The 14805-nt window shown below is 38.0% G+C and overlaps 1 pseudogene; it reads left to right on the forward strand.

Annotated features, from left to right (window-relative positions):
• The first annotated feature begins 909 nt into the window (after nt 1-909).
• LOC109705807 lies at nt 910-8684 on the forward strand (annotated as a pseudogene).
• The last annotated feature ends 6121 nt before the right edge of the window (nt 8685-14805 follow it).

Raw genomic sequence — 14805 nt, forward strand, 5'->3', positions numbered from 1 at the left:
ATTGCATTTGGTTGAAAAAGAATTGTAATTGGGATGTAAAGCATGTATGTGAATTCTTGTAATAGCTAGATGTTTTATTTTTATGTTTTGATACTTATGCAATCTTTTCTTGAATATTGTTCCTGTCTAGAACATCTTGTAATTGTATTGATTGCGACGCCTAGGACGTACAGAGGAAACTCTGTCCGTTCGGCGGTCTGTCAGTGCGCCCGAACCCGACCAAATAGGCGTGGCTCGGAGCATGACAACTTATGTATATATTTTGGAGATATGCCTGTGAATCTTATGTATGCACTTTGGGAGATGATAATGTAAATTAATTGTGAAATGGTTGGATGGGATTGTAATAGTTAGAACTCTCTCTCTTGTATTGCTTGTGTAATCTAATTGCTTATACTAGCAATGATCATGTATGTTGTTTAAGTTACCTGGGCAACTTGATGTACATGATGATCTTTGTTGTTTGGCCTTGGGCGGACAGTGGAGGTGCTGTCTGTTCGGCGACTGTCAACGGGCCCGAACCAACCAAATAGGCGGTTGTGGGCCGTGATAGAGTAATGGTATCAGAGCAAGCAAAAGAGAGAAGTCTAGGATGGACCTAGGAGACCCTATGACGGTAAACCTTAAGGACATATGTGCGTGAGTGACGTGGACCTATGTGTTGTGGCAGAATTTAAGTCAATTGGGTGTAATTGTTAGTATGTCTCTACGGGATGTTAGAGACGGATTAAAGTGATACTTGTTCTCAAATCGAGGGAGTTGTGTTGGCGGCCGACAACATAACACTACGAATTGGTTATGAGTATGCTTGTGTGCTTCCGCCGGATTTAGTATTGGGTCGGTTGGTCTTGTAATTGCGTAATGTTCGCGGGTTGAGGTAGTTAACCTAATGGTTGTGTTTCAGTAGCCATGGCATCGATCAGACGCCCCGCAACGCGATCTACTCCGGCACTGCCTCTTGAGGTGCCCGAGCAAGTTGGGCCTAACCAGGTGCAGGAGTTGCGGGCGCAGATGACTGCACTAGTTGGTGTGGTGCAGCGCCAAGAGGACCGGTTTGAGCGGCTCCAGGAGTTAATGGAGCGACAAGTGACGGCGGCGACCGCGACGGCAACCGAAGGCCGTGATCCGCCCGCGCCCTCAGCTCGCGTGCCCAATGCGGCTGAGGGTGAGGGCCTTGTGGCGGCTCCGGTAGCGGCACGTCCTCTGCCGGCATGTGTTCTTCCGACGGCTTCGGGTTCTTCTGTCACGCCCCGCCCCGAATCAAATACCAATTTGGCACGGTTCGGGCACGCCGTACGGACCGCCGAACGGACAGCACCTCTCCTGTCCGCCCAAGGCTAAGCAACCAGATCATGTACAGTTAAGCGCCCAGGGAATGCTTAAATAACATAAATGATCGATACGATGCACACAAGTGCAATACATCTAAGAGCAAGAACCACAAGTAATATACAAGTGTATAAAGAGAGATAGTCTAACTATTACAACTATTCAATAGTTACATCATTTGATTACATTACATTTTCATCTTCCAAAATGTAGATACATGTTTTGCAAAATACATCATGGCTCTCCCATAACTATCCAAAACATCATCTAGTACACGAGGGTACTCTAATGCATAAAGGAAAAGCTACTAACTAGGCTCACTTAGGGCGCTATGCCCTTGCCGCGATCCTCGCTCGGCTCGCCCCTATGTGTACCTGTACCCCAAAACCACATGGGGTGAGAACTATATAAATATAGTTCCCAGTGGGTTTGGCCGCCGACGCCGCCGGTTTTTCCACTAGGTCTAAGCTGGCACAGATATATAGATAGAAAGGTAGATAGAAATACATTGCTACTATATCTACTATGCCATCAAATGCAAAGAATGCATGGAACATCATCTAGTAATAACCTACTATCATGCTAGTATGCTTCAACAGTGTAATAAATACAACTACAACATAGTTATGCAGTCTACTATGTCCAATCATGGCATGAATGCAATCCACTTATGCTATTCATGTTACAACCCAATCGACTAGGCCAACTTGCCTAAGATCTCAAATCTCAAAGGTCCTAGACAAAGAGCTACCCCGCTCCTTGCCCGACTCAATCTCGAAGGTCCTAGGCAAAGAGCTACCCCGCTCCTCGCCCGACTCAATCTCGCTCTACTAAGTACGAGCTGCTACATAGTAATGGAATATACACATGCTACTATGCCTCTGTAATCATGGAATGCATGAACATAGCAATGATATTCTACTAATCATGATACTATGCTTCAACAATAATAGAAATGAGCTAGTACATAGAGATGTATCTACAACATGCTACTATGTCTCAATGTCAACTCAAGGTATAAATGCAAATCTTCTATGCCATTCATATTCTTTACCCAATCTGCTTGGAAATGAGCTACTACATAGTGATATATCTACAACATGCTACTATGTCTCAACAATGAGAAAATGAGATGCTACATAGTGATGTATCTGCACATGCTACTATGCCTCAATAATCCGAATAAACGAGCTACTACATAATGCATCGTGCAACTATGCCTCGATAGTATCCAATCTCATGGCTAACCCGAAGGTTGCCAACCGCCTGGGGTCAACCCCGACTCACTCTCAATCTCATAGGTGAGGAGAATCTGCACTTGCACATCGAGACCGTCTGCGGGACAACCTATGTGAATACTCCGGAGACACTACTTCGGTGAGGCGACCATCGACAAGCGAAAACAGACTAGTGTTCAATCCCACAAGAGGATACCCTATCTACCAGGGTCAATGTGCTCTGCTGCACAATACCAAATGCATAATCAATGCCTCAAATGCACTAATGCCAAATGCATAATGTCTACACATGACAATCGGGAAAATCTACTATCCTAGGTTCAAATGCCATAGTGTTCCACTACACTAGATTTGAGCCACTCGTTTATGTCATGATGTTATATGTGTCTTAATACACTAAATCGAATGGCACTAAGCGTTCAATATTATAGTGTCTTTGTTACACTAGTCCAAATGCCACTCGTCTAGGCCAATTACATGTCCAAGTTCATCATCATTCTTGTCACTATAGGATTCTTGTCACAAGACCTCATCCTCATGCAACCTGAGATCAAGTGTCAAGCCCACAATGCTACACAACCTAGGTAAGATGCAAGGAATGGAAATGTAATCATCTACTAATCCTATAATGCACAATATATCAACATATAGGAATATGATCAAGATATAGAACTTAGACATAAAAGGAAGCTCAGTTGCTTCGGGATGACACCCCCCACCTTTTAATGCTACCAAGAGGCTAGGGTTCCAATTTCGTGATTTTTGGAAGCTTTCGCCGCGAGCTGCGGCAATCTGTACCTTAACGGCTTCGTTCTTTAATATCTTCATGTACACTACAAAAAGTAATGCATTTGCTACGGATTTGAATTTCGTATGTCACCAAAAATATTTTTAGTTACAAAATGAAAAAAAAATAGTCACAAAAATGAAGGACTGGTGCTTGAACCCGCAACCTAATCATTCCTTCTATCCCTCTTAACCACTATACGACAACTAATGTTTTTTGAAATATCACTACCTTTTATTTTTATTCGTATTTATACGTTATATTTTAAGTTCCAAACCTCACCTCTCACCTATTGTTGGCATGCCCCGACATTTATTTTCTCCCAAACCCTTCCCATTCATATCTAGCTCTCGTTCCTACCGAGATCTCCGGCGATCGACGACGGTGGCGCTCTCCGGCGATCGACGGCGGTGGCGCTCTCCGGCGCAATCGCTGCGAGGACGTACAAGCACCTCTCCCTGGACCTCTCCGGGGCGATTCTAGGGTTCCTGGTGACCGCGATCCACATCGCAGCTGGGTACAGGTCGGATCCCTCTCCGTCCCCTTCTCGATTCGTTCGTTTTCCTCTTTTTGGCCATTCTCGGGGTCGTTTTTCGCCGATTAGGGCTCATCTTCGCCCGTTTGATCATTGTTTTCGTCGTAAAAAGGTTCGGAGCGCTGCTTGATTAAGTTTAGGCAAAAAATGAGAACAAATTATTGCCTACTAGGGTATAAGATAGAGATATCAATATTTTACAATGGCCAAGTGAACTATGGTATGTTAGGGGTTTTCCTGCGATCGAGCCTTAAAATAACTATGTATGGATCAACTTTACTGTTAAGTGCTGTATTTTATTGTTAACAATCGATTGTTTCTGTTCATGGAAGAGCAAAGTGTTCATCCGTCGGCGTATGGACTGATTCTAAGCTTGGCTTGGTATGGTATTAGCGTAGCGACAATTCATGCATGAGACCTAATAAACTACATTAAGAGCATAGTCTTCTGGAGTTGATTGTTGCATTTATTAGTCATTACAACATCGCAAAGTGTACGTGAAAGTTAATTTTGAGCCAGTTAAAAGTTTTTGCTGTAACTTTGATTTCATGATGCATCTTTGCCTTCTAATTATTTTTGAACTTATAAATGGTTTATTTCTACCTCAAAACTGGTGGTTGATCTTTATAATTAGCTGCTGCATTTACAATGTTATAGAAGTTTTGGTAACACCTTTATTAGAATGTAATTGATTTGTAGATTATAATCTAATGGTGTATGGGGTTTTATCTGTTGTTTTTAATATTCTATCATGTCTGTTTTAAGAATTTTTGTTTGTACAGCACCAACATTAAAGATGTCTGGAGGTTCTTTTCTTTCTAAGCAATGCTACTCATACACCATACTATTGGCTTACATTTTTTCAACTATGTCATGTCATGTCATTTCTTTTTTCTTTTTTACTACTAGAACCCAAATGGATTTTTATGAACCCTTGGATTAAGGGATGTCTTAAATATCTAACTCAAAGATGTATGGATTGAATATATTAAAACTTCATTGTAGTTTAAAATTGTCGCAGATGTGTGTAGAATGTATATATAGTTCTAAGATCTTATTGAAAGGCAATGCCGACTGTGGCAACATGGTGTCAAGTAAAAGAAAGCGTTGCTGACGATCTGGAAAACATTCATGAAGTTTAACAGTTCCTGGGACCTCCGATATTTTTATGAAATTGATTTGAAGGCCGTCTACTTGAGCTTAGATAATCTTTGTGTGTCATTATGAGCTAATTTGTTTTCTCACTGAAGATTGATCCAGACATTTCTTTTTGTAATGCTTGGTCTGATTAGAGATTCAAACCCTTCTAAGTTTGAGCTGGATTTTTTTTTCTCTCTCCCTAGTTTCAATTATGACAATTTGCCCTGAAGGTTGACTTTATTTCAAATTTTGTTATCAGAGCCTAATTCTTTTTTGCGTTTGATTATATTTCAGTTTCATTCTAGGAGTTTGAAATTTAGCAAACCAATATCGTCAATGGTGCCGACATTGTGTCATTTCCTATAGTTGAATAACAGTTTGTGACTATTGAAACTATGTGGGCAGAACTGAAAATAGTACCAAATGTCAGGGCTAATTTTGGTTTATATTCATGATACTTCACCAATGCCCTTTGACCCCAGCTCCCCAATCAAGTGCAGGTTCTAGAGACATCGCCGAGATACATTCGCAGTAGAAAACTAATATAAAGGTTCCACTGCCAATTGAGACTTTAGAAATTTTCTAATTTCATCTGTTCACAGCTATTACTCCCATTTGAATCCAAAATATATAACTAATGTGATTCAGTTTTCATTCCCCACACTATACACCTATACATCTATGTGTGTATACATACATATATATTATACAATTTATAACATACTATAGGATTCACTATAGTATCATAGCCTCTAGAAACCCAAACATTTCAAGTTAAACTGCTTTATACAGGGGATAATATCTCTTCTATTCAGAAATTAAAACTAAATTACCTCAGGTTTCATCTCTAAAAATTTGAATATATGTATATATATATACATGTATAGGCAGTCTTATGCAATTCAAGACTTCCATGTGCTATCAGCATAGCAACATTCCTAAGTCTTTCCTGACACTAACTTTAGTAATTAGGATCCATAACTTAATTCCTTTTTAGCACATGAAGCTACTATTACTTCTTCCAATTTCCTCTTAATTAGGCCCTTATATATATATATATACATATTATCACTAACACCCTTTCCAAACTCAATTACCAAGGAACTGCCAATTCCCTAAATCCCTATAAAATTCAGAATCAGACTTTACTACTTGTAATTCCCTCTTCAAGTTAAACCATCTACAACCTTTAGACCAGAGATAAGCATCTACTCACTTATATTTAAGGTTTCAACAACTCTTATTGCGGTTCAATATACGAGAGAAGCTCTACAAAGCTTCAATTCATAGGCAACAGAATCTGATAGTTACTTGAATCGTAGAGGACGCTAATAGTTAACTGTTCTAATCAACTAATCATGCTCGGTGATATGTACTGTTTTATTGATTGGGAAAGTAGTTTTTAATCTTAGATTGTTGTTTGTGGGTTTCTTTCGCTCTGGACTCAGAAATATGATTTCGTTATTAATTTCTGTGTTTCTCCATCCAGCACAGAGACCATGGAAAACAAGTGATGCTAGGCTTGTGCTTGAAGATGGTTCTATATGGAGGGCCAAGTCCTTTGGTGTGTCAGGAACACAAGTCGGTGAAGTCGTGTTCAATACGTCTTTGACCGGGTAAATTAATATATCCTCATCTTCTATTCTAGATTGATTCTACTAACGTTCTGTGTCGTTATCTTCTCTCGTTTCGCTTGTTAATTTGTCACTCTATGAATATTGAATAGTTTAGAAGTAATATATGCTAAACCATGTTGTTGTAACTTGTTGCTAATCACCATTTTTTATTCCACATGGAACACCGACTAATTCTTTGTTTTTTTAATTATTAAATAGCATTTTTTGATCTTTGCATACAACCATTCGAAGTTTGGTATAATGTGTAGTATATACAGATTAAGCAATCCTGATTCTCTGCAAACTTTTTGCTATTTGCATTGCTATTATTTCCCTAGTGACTTTTTGTTTGGCTCCTGAATAATGCCGTATTGTGGTGAAATATATCTGCTTTCTCTTGATTTAATGGTCTGATTTCTCATTCGGATGTAGATAATGAAGAAAAATGATCATGGTTCTGCTCTTTGCTTTACATGCTTACATAATGGGTGTACAGGTCTTATATATAACAAACTGCTGTAGGTATCAGGAGATTTTGACGGACCCTAGCTATGCTGGCCAGTTTGTTTTGATGACCAATCCACATATTGGAAATACTGGTGTTAATACTGGTAAGTGGATCATGCATTCAAGAATTCTAGAAGTATTAGAAGAAATGCATTCCAAAATTGTTGTGAACTAGTACTGAAATTGCAATCCTGCAGATGATGAAGAATCACGTTGTTGCTTCCTTGCTGGCCTTATAATCAGAAACCTAAGTATTTGGTGCACTTTCACTTCCATCTGCTTTAAGTTGGTTCAGTTTAGGATATACTTATTTGCTAATAGAACTTTATCCTCCTCCTACCTTGCATTTACTTTATAATCCATCTTTTCTGCAGTACTTCAAACTGGCGCTGCTCGGAAACACTTGGTGATTACTTGGCAAAGAGAAACATCATGGGCATTTGTGAGCAATGCCTCTTTTAGTTTTTGTATTTGACAAATGGTTCTTTTTGTTATCTTTTGTTTTCTTTTTTTTGCTCTTTTATATGTAACTTTTTATTGCAGATGATGTGGATACACGGGCTATAACACGTAGATTGAGACAAGATGGCAGCCTTATAGGAGTCCTAAGTACTGAAGAATCTAAAACTGATGAAGATTTGTTAGAAATGGCACGCGGATGGAAAATTGTTGGTATGCTTAAGTTTTTCCTTTTTTTTTTTGACATTTCTGGTCTTTCTTTTCCCTTCGGAGAAGTCATCTCTGATTGTTTGATTTCAAATTTTTTATTTTGTTTTGTTGATTTTAGTCAAATAAGTTAAAGAGTTTTTACTGATAAATGCTAATGAAGCAGAAGAAAATTAAGTTTTTTTTTTTAAATTATCTGATTAACAAATAATGGGATAAAAGGAGACTTATGTTGGTGGTTTACAGGTGTTGATTTGATAAGCGGCGTTTCTTGTGATGCTCCATATGAATGGACTGGACCCAGAGTGGGAGTTCCAGAAAAACCAGAGTTTTGGTGAAAATCTTCATGTTAGTTTAAATTACTCTTCTAAATGAAGCCCTAAATCTTTATTTTTCCACATCTTTTCTTTTCATTCGTTTGTCTCACTGTGTAGGTTGTAGCTTATGATTTTGGAATCAAACACAATATCTTGAGGTGCTTAGCATCCTATGGATGTAAAATCACAGTTGTCCCTTCAAATTGGCCTGCTTCAGAGACGCTCAAGATGAAACCAGATGGGGTTCTTTTCAGCAATGGACCAGGAGATCCTTCTGCAGTCCCTCATGCTGTGGAAACAGTGAAGGTTATAATTGGAAATGTTCCTGTTTTTGGTATATGTATGGGCCATCAATTAATTGGTCAGGCATTGGGTGGCAAAACTTTTAAGATGAAGTTTGGTCATCATGGTGGGAACCACCCAGTTTGTGATCTCCGGAGTGGACGTGTTGACATAAGTGCACAGGTCTGTATTTTCACAGAATTACCTTGTTGGCTCCTTTTCATCTGTCTCCTTGTAGATAATTTAACTTACCTCCATGGAATTTGAGCTGTATTTGATGAATTGATTTTACTTATGACAAAGTTTGTTTGCGTTAGAAAAAACAACAAAGAAAGTGAGATCTAATGGATTCTCTCTCTCTTTGCTACCACTAGAAGCAACTGTTGGTTTTGAGTTAGTGGCTACTAATTGGGAACATCTTTGTGTGAATGCTATAATAGACAGAAGCTTCTTAGCTTCTATATTTTTTTTAAAAAAAAAGCACTGATCTTTTGATTTCCTTTTCACTTCATGTTCCATACCCTGCTCTATATGCTTCTATTATTGGCTACAGAGCACATGCTTTTTTGAGTCATCACTTCAATTACTTGTGCCTTTGTTGGATTTGAACTGATCAGTCTCCTTAGACGTAAGTTATGTTCCCCAGTCACTATATCCATCTGCACCACCCTCCTATTTATGACTAAGTGACTAGGGCCTCTTCTGAATTGACAATTCCCAGATAGCAACATGTTCCAACACTATTTTTCGATGATTTTTATAGACGAATGCAAAACAGTAGTATATTTAAATAGCTTAAATTGTTTTTGGTGGACATGACCCTCTTAGTTTGCTAAAAAGAAAAGGACATTGCAATTCACTTGTGGACCGTGACACATTTGCAATAAATCTTATTTTGCAAAAAGAGGTGAAAAACTGACAACTTAGCTGATAATCTTGTTGTTGAAGTTGATCTTTAGGTTATTAATCTTGATTAATCTGGTTATATGTTGAATTTTATTTTGTTGTCCTGCTAGTTTCATTTGCCATTCTAGACATCTTGTTTTAGATGAATTTGATGAACACATATGCTAGTTATTTTGTTGAATGTTATTTATTTTTTTGCTAGTTTCTAGCTTCGTTTTTAGTTAGTTTCTAGTTTTATTTTGTTAAATTAAATTAGAAATCATTAGAAGATAAGAAAAGAGCATATGTTGAGAAAAAGAATGGAATTCCACTTGAATCATACTTATCCTTAACATTAATATATTTTTTTTATTTTACCTTTCTTTAATTCAAATTTCAATATTGTCTAAATTATATTTGTTTTTAATTTATTGCAGGTAAGGATGAGCGGTGCAATTTCTACATAGTATTAGTATTCGACAATCCTTTATTTTGGATGTGGACCATATAATCAAATGTATTTATTTTAGATCGAATCATTTAGTTTAAATTTAAAGACTATTTGTCATGTAGTTAAAAAATTGGAGATATTGGGAGATATTTTGTATGATGAATGTGAGAATATTAAGGCCTTTTTATTATTAGAACTTAAAAATCTTGTCGATTTGTTTTTATCATAAATATCAGTTGGTTGTTTCGAACTGTATTATAAATAATGGTTTTGTTGTCACTAAATATTCGTGACAATATGTCGGCGATTAATATTATCGTTATAAATGCAATATTCTGGGACAAACTTTATTATCCCTAAATATTAGTGTGTAGTGAATAATCATCGTCATAAATGTAATATTTTGTGACAAGCTTTATTATCACTAAGTATTAGTGTGTAGTGAATAATCATCGTCATAAATGTAATATTTTGTGACAAGCTTTATTATCACTAAGTATTAGTGTGTAGTGAATAATCATCGTCATAAATGTAATATTTTGTGACAAGCTTTATTATCACTAAGTATTAGTGTGTAGTGAATAATCATCGTCATAAATGTAATATTTTGTGACAAGCTTTATTATCACTAAGTATTAGTGTGTAGTGAATAATCATCGTCATAAATGTAATATTTTGTGACAAGCTTTATTATCACTAAGTATTNTCCTTTATTTTGGATGTGGACTATGTAATCAAATGTACTTATTTTAGATTGAATCATTTAGTTTGAATTTGAAAACTATTTGTCATGTACTTAAAAAATTGGAGATATTGGGAGGTATTTTGTATGACGAATGTGAGAATATTAATGTCTTTTCGTTATTAGAACATAAAAATCTCGTCGATTTGCTTTTATCATAAATATCAGTTGGTTGTTTGGAGCTGTATCAAATATTATTGTAGTTTGTGTTATCATTAAAATAGAATTTTGTAAAATATTATGATACATTTTTGTTATTAGAGAACGTTTTGTGACCGACAATATAGTGACAAATTTTGTTGTCACTAAATATTAGTGACAGTATATCGGTGATGAATATTATCGTTATAAATGCAATATTCTGTGACAAACTTTATTATCACTAAATATTAGTGTGTAGTAAATAATTATCGTCATAAATGCAATATTTAGTGACGGATAGTGACGTCACTAATTATTAGTGACGGCATATGTTGTCACCTAAGATTACTATTTTTACTATTCAACCATTTCCTAAATATTATTTGGTGACAAATAGCTAATATTTGGTGACAAAATTAACTTATCATTAATACTATTTTTAGTGACAATATTTTTTTTCCGTCACAAAATCTATTTGCCATGGGACCTACCGTGACAACTTATAGTGACGGTATTTATCGTCACTAAAACTATTAGTGACAAAATTTTTATTTTTAGTGACAATTTTTTACCATCACTTATAAATCATTTTCTTGTACCTCATCGAATCGCCGAACCGACTTCGCCAATGCGTCAGAAAACCTAGCAATTAGGTTTATACATGATCAATTTAGATCAAACCCGGGCCCTCACATATTGCAAAATCCCATTTTTGAGCCCTAACATGCAATTACCCCCAAATAATCCAAATTAAATGGAGCAACATGCTAAGAATGCTCATTAGAGGCTACTAGAACACTTAAGGTTAAGGATTAAGCCAAATCCCAAAAGTTTACCAAAACGTGAACGCCGAGACGGAAGCACGCCGCTCCAATGGGCGCACGAAAGCTCGATTCGTCGCTCCCAACGCGTTCGCAAGCTCGTTCTTCGCCAACGCCGCGAATTTGGATGAAAGATCTAGAGAGGTGAGAGAGTTATTTAGAAAGAGAAAGTGAGGATTTCTCTCACTACCACCATGAACGTGTGGTGTTGTGGAGGTGGTGGTGGCTGTGAAGAAGAAGAAGACTAGAAGCTTCTACTTATAGTCAACACCCCAATAGTAGCATACACTATTCACTTCAGGCAGCTCGAAATATGATATCTTTCGCTGGAGCCCTCTGAATATCCGTTTGAGCTCAAATTTGACAGTCATGTTCGGTTTTGCTTAACTTAACGAAAAAAATTTTAATCCTTCAGTTTCGACTCCGTTTGGTCACCGAAAGCTGTACCGAACTGTAAATTTTATCAGATAACTGTCGGATTTTATTTTCCACCTTCCGGGTGTCAGAATGGGCTGAAACTTTAAATATAGCCTCATAAAAAGAATTTTAACTTATCCTCCAGTTTTCATAATTTTCTGACACTGTGTATTTTCTGCTAATTTATCTGCCTCGTTTCTCACAGAAAATTCTAAATCTTCTATTTTTACTTCAATTTCAGCACAGGTCATTCCCAACCTATATTTCACTTCTCTAAATCCAATAAAAATAGTATCTCATACTATTTTTATTTATTTTTACTTTTACATTTAAAATCTGATATGTTACATTCCACCGCAACCTTACCGGAACCATTTAAATGTACACCGTAACTTCATAGTTTTAGAAGTCCGGTACCTTACATCCTCCCCTCCTTAAAAAGAGTTTCGTCCTCAAAACTCAAATCTCATCTCAATTCGAGTTTTCGAGCATCTGAAGGTAACAATGCACTTTTGCACTCCGGAGTGGCCTTTTTCTTATCGGAACTATCCAAAGGCCCACTACAGAGGATATGAGACCAAATTCACTCACATTTGCTAAGCACAACACCAAAAGTGCATTACGGTTCCACAAGTCTTGGTGGCAGCGTAAGTCGACACTTGACAACTCTATACGCTCCAACACTACTTGCTACCGAATCTAGGGAATATACTTCGATTCGATCACTGGCATTGCCTAGAAGCAATATCATTGGTGCATCGACCCATCGCAGGTGCCACTATCACAATCGAATTTGCTTTACTACGAGATGGCACCCTTCGGCACATCTCCAATGTTAATCCTCCAGAGAGCATATTCTCAGATCTCGTGTGGCAATCCAATATCCAAGTGTCTCNTATCGCCGAACCGACTTCGCCAACGCGTCAGAAAACCTAGCAATTAGGTTTATACATGATCAATTTAGATCAAACCCTCACATATTGCAAAATCCTATTTTTGAGCCCTAACATGCAATTACCCCCAAATAATCCAAATTAAATGGAGCAACATGCTAAGAATGCTCATTAGAGGCTACTAGAACACTTAGGGTTAAGGATTAAGCCAAATTCCAAAAGTTTACCAAAATGTGAACGCCAAGACGGAAGCACGCCGTTCCAACGGGCGCACGAAAGCTCGATCCGTCGCTCCCAACGCGTTCGCAAGCTCGTTCTTTGCCAGCGCCACGAATTTGGCTGAAAGATCTAGAGAGATGAGAGAGTTATTTAGAGAGAGAAAGTGAGGATTTCTCTCACTACCACCTTGAACGTGTGGTGTATTGGAGGTGGTGGTGGCTGTGAAGAAGAAGAAGACTAGAAGCTTCTACTTATAGTCAACACCCCAATAGTAGCATACACTATTCACTTCAGGCAGCTCGAAATCTGATATCTTTCGCCGGAGCCCTCTGAATATCTGTTTGAGCTCAAATTTGACAGTCATGTTCGGTTTTGCTTAACTTAACGAAAGAAATTTTAATCCTTCAGTTTCGACCCCGTTTGGTCACCGAAAGCTGTACCGAACTTAATATTTATCAGATAACTGTCGGATTTTATTTTCCACCTTCTGGGTGTCAGAATGGGCTGAAACTTTAAATATAGCCTCATAAAAATAATTCTAACTTATCCTCCAATTTTTATGATTTTCTGACACTGTGCATTTTCTAATAATTTATCTGCCTCGTTTCACACAGAAAATTCTAAATATTCTGTTTTCGCTCCGATTTTAGCACAGGTCATTCCCAACCTATATTTCACTTCTCTAAATCCAAATAAAAATAGTATCTCATACTATTTTTATTTATTTTCACTTTTATATTTAAAATCCGGTATGTTACATTCCACCGCAACCTCACCGGAACTATTTAAATGTACACCGTAACTTCATAGTTTTAGAAATCCGGTACCTTACATCCTCCCCTCCTTAAAAAGAGTTTCGTCCTCGAAACTCAAATCTCATCTCAATTCAAGTTTTCGAGCATCTGAGGGTAACAATACACTTTTGCACTTCGAAGTGGCCTTTTTCTCATCGGAACTATCCAAAGGCCCACTACAGAGGATACGAGACCAAATTCACTCACATTTGCTAAGCACAACACCAAAAGTGCATTACTGTTCCGCAAGTCTCGGTGGCAGCGTAAGTCGACACTCGACGACTCTATACGCTCCAACACTACTTGCTACCGAATCTAGGGAATATACACTACAACAAAAATGCTTTTTAGCGGCGACTTTTTGGTGGCGACAAGTACTGTCGCCACCAATGTATTAAATATGGTGGCGACATTTACTTGTCGCCGCCAATTCAAATAAAATGGCGGCGACATATAAGAGTCGCCACCGATTCATATACTTCGATTCATATACTTCGATTCGATCATTGGAATTGCCTAGAAGCAATATCATTGGTGCATCGACCCATCGCAAGTGCCACTATCACAATAGAATTTGCTTTACTACGAGATGGCACCCTTCGGCACATCTCCAATGTTAATCCTCCAGAGAGCATATTCTCAGATCTCGTGTGGCAATCCAATATCCAAGTGTCTCCAAGAGACTACTTTATCTTCTCTTTCCATTGCCGCGGTTGATATCAATTCGTTCCTGTAATGAATTCACACGAACACTTTGTTTGCGAATCCGAGCCAACTCACTAACTGAGTTATCGGCCAAACCGCTCACCTTGGCTTTCCATAGGTAGACCAAAGGTCACCAACCATACGTAGATCTACCGCCCAAACCTGTCTCAACACGTAGCGTCTCTCGCTCGCAAGCGTAGACCCAATCAACACTACTGGGCGAAATTCTTAGTTGGGAATTCGCACACACTCCGACTAGGAGCAACTACGACCCCAAACCACGTTAGGTCCTCGGGTTGGGTTACTACACACTCGGTGTG

The sequence above is a fragment of the Ananas comosus genome, unplaced genomic scaffold (genome assembly GCF_001540865.1).
Source record: "Ananas comosus cultivar F153 unplaced genomic scaffold, ASM154086v1, whole genome shotgun sequence".
NCBI classification, from domain to species: domain Eukaryota; kingdom Viridiplantae; phylum Streptophyta; class Magnoliopsida; order Poales; family Bromeliaceae; genus Ananas; species Ananas comosus.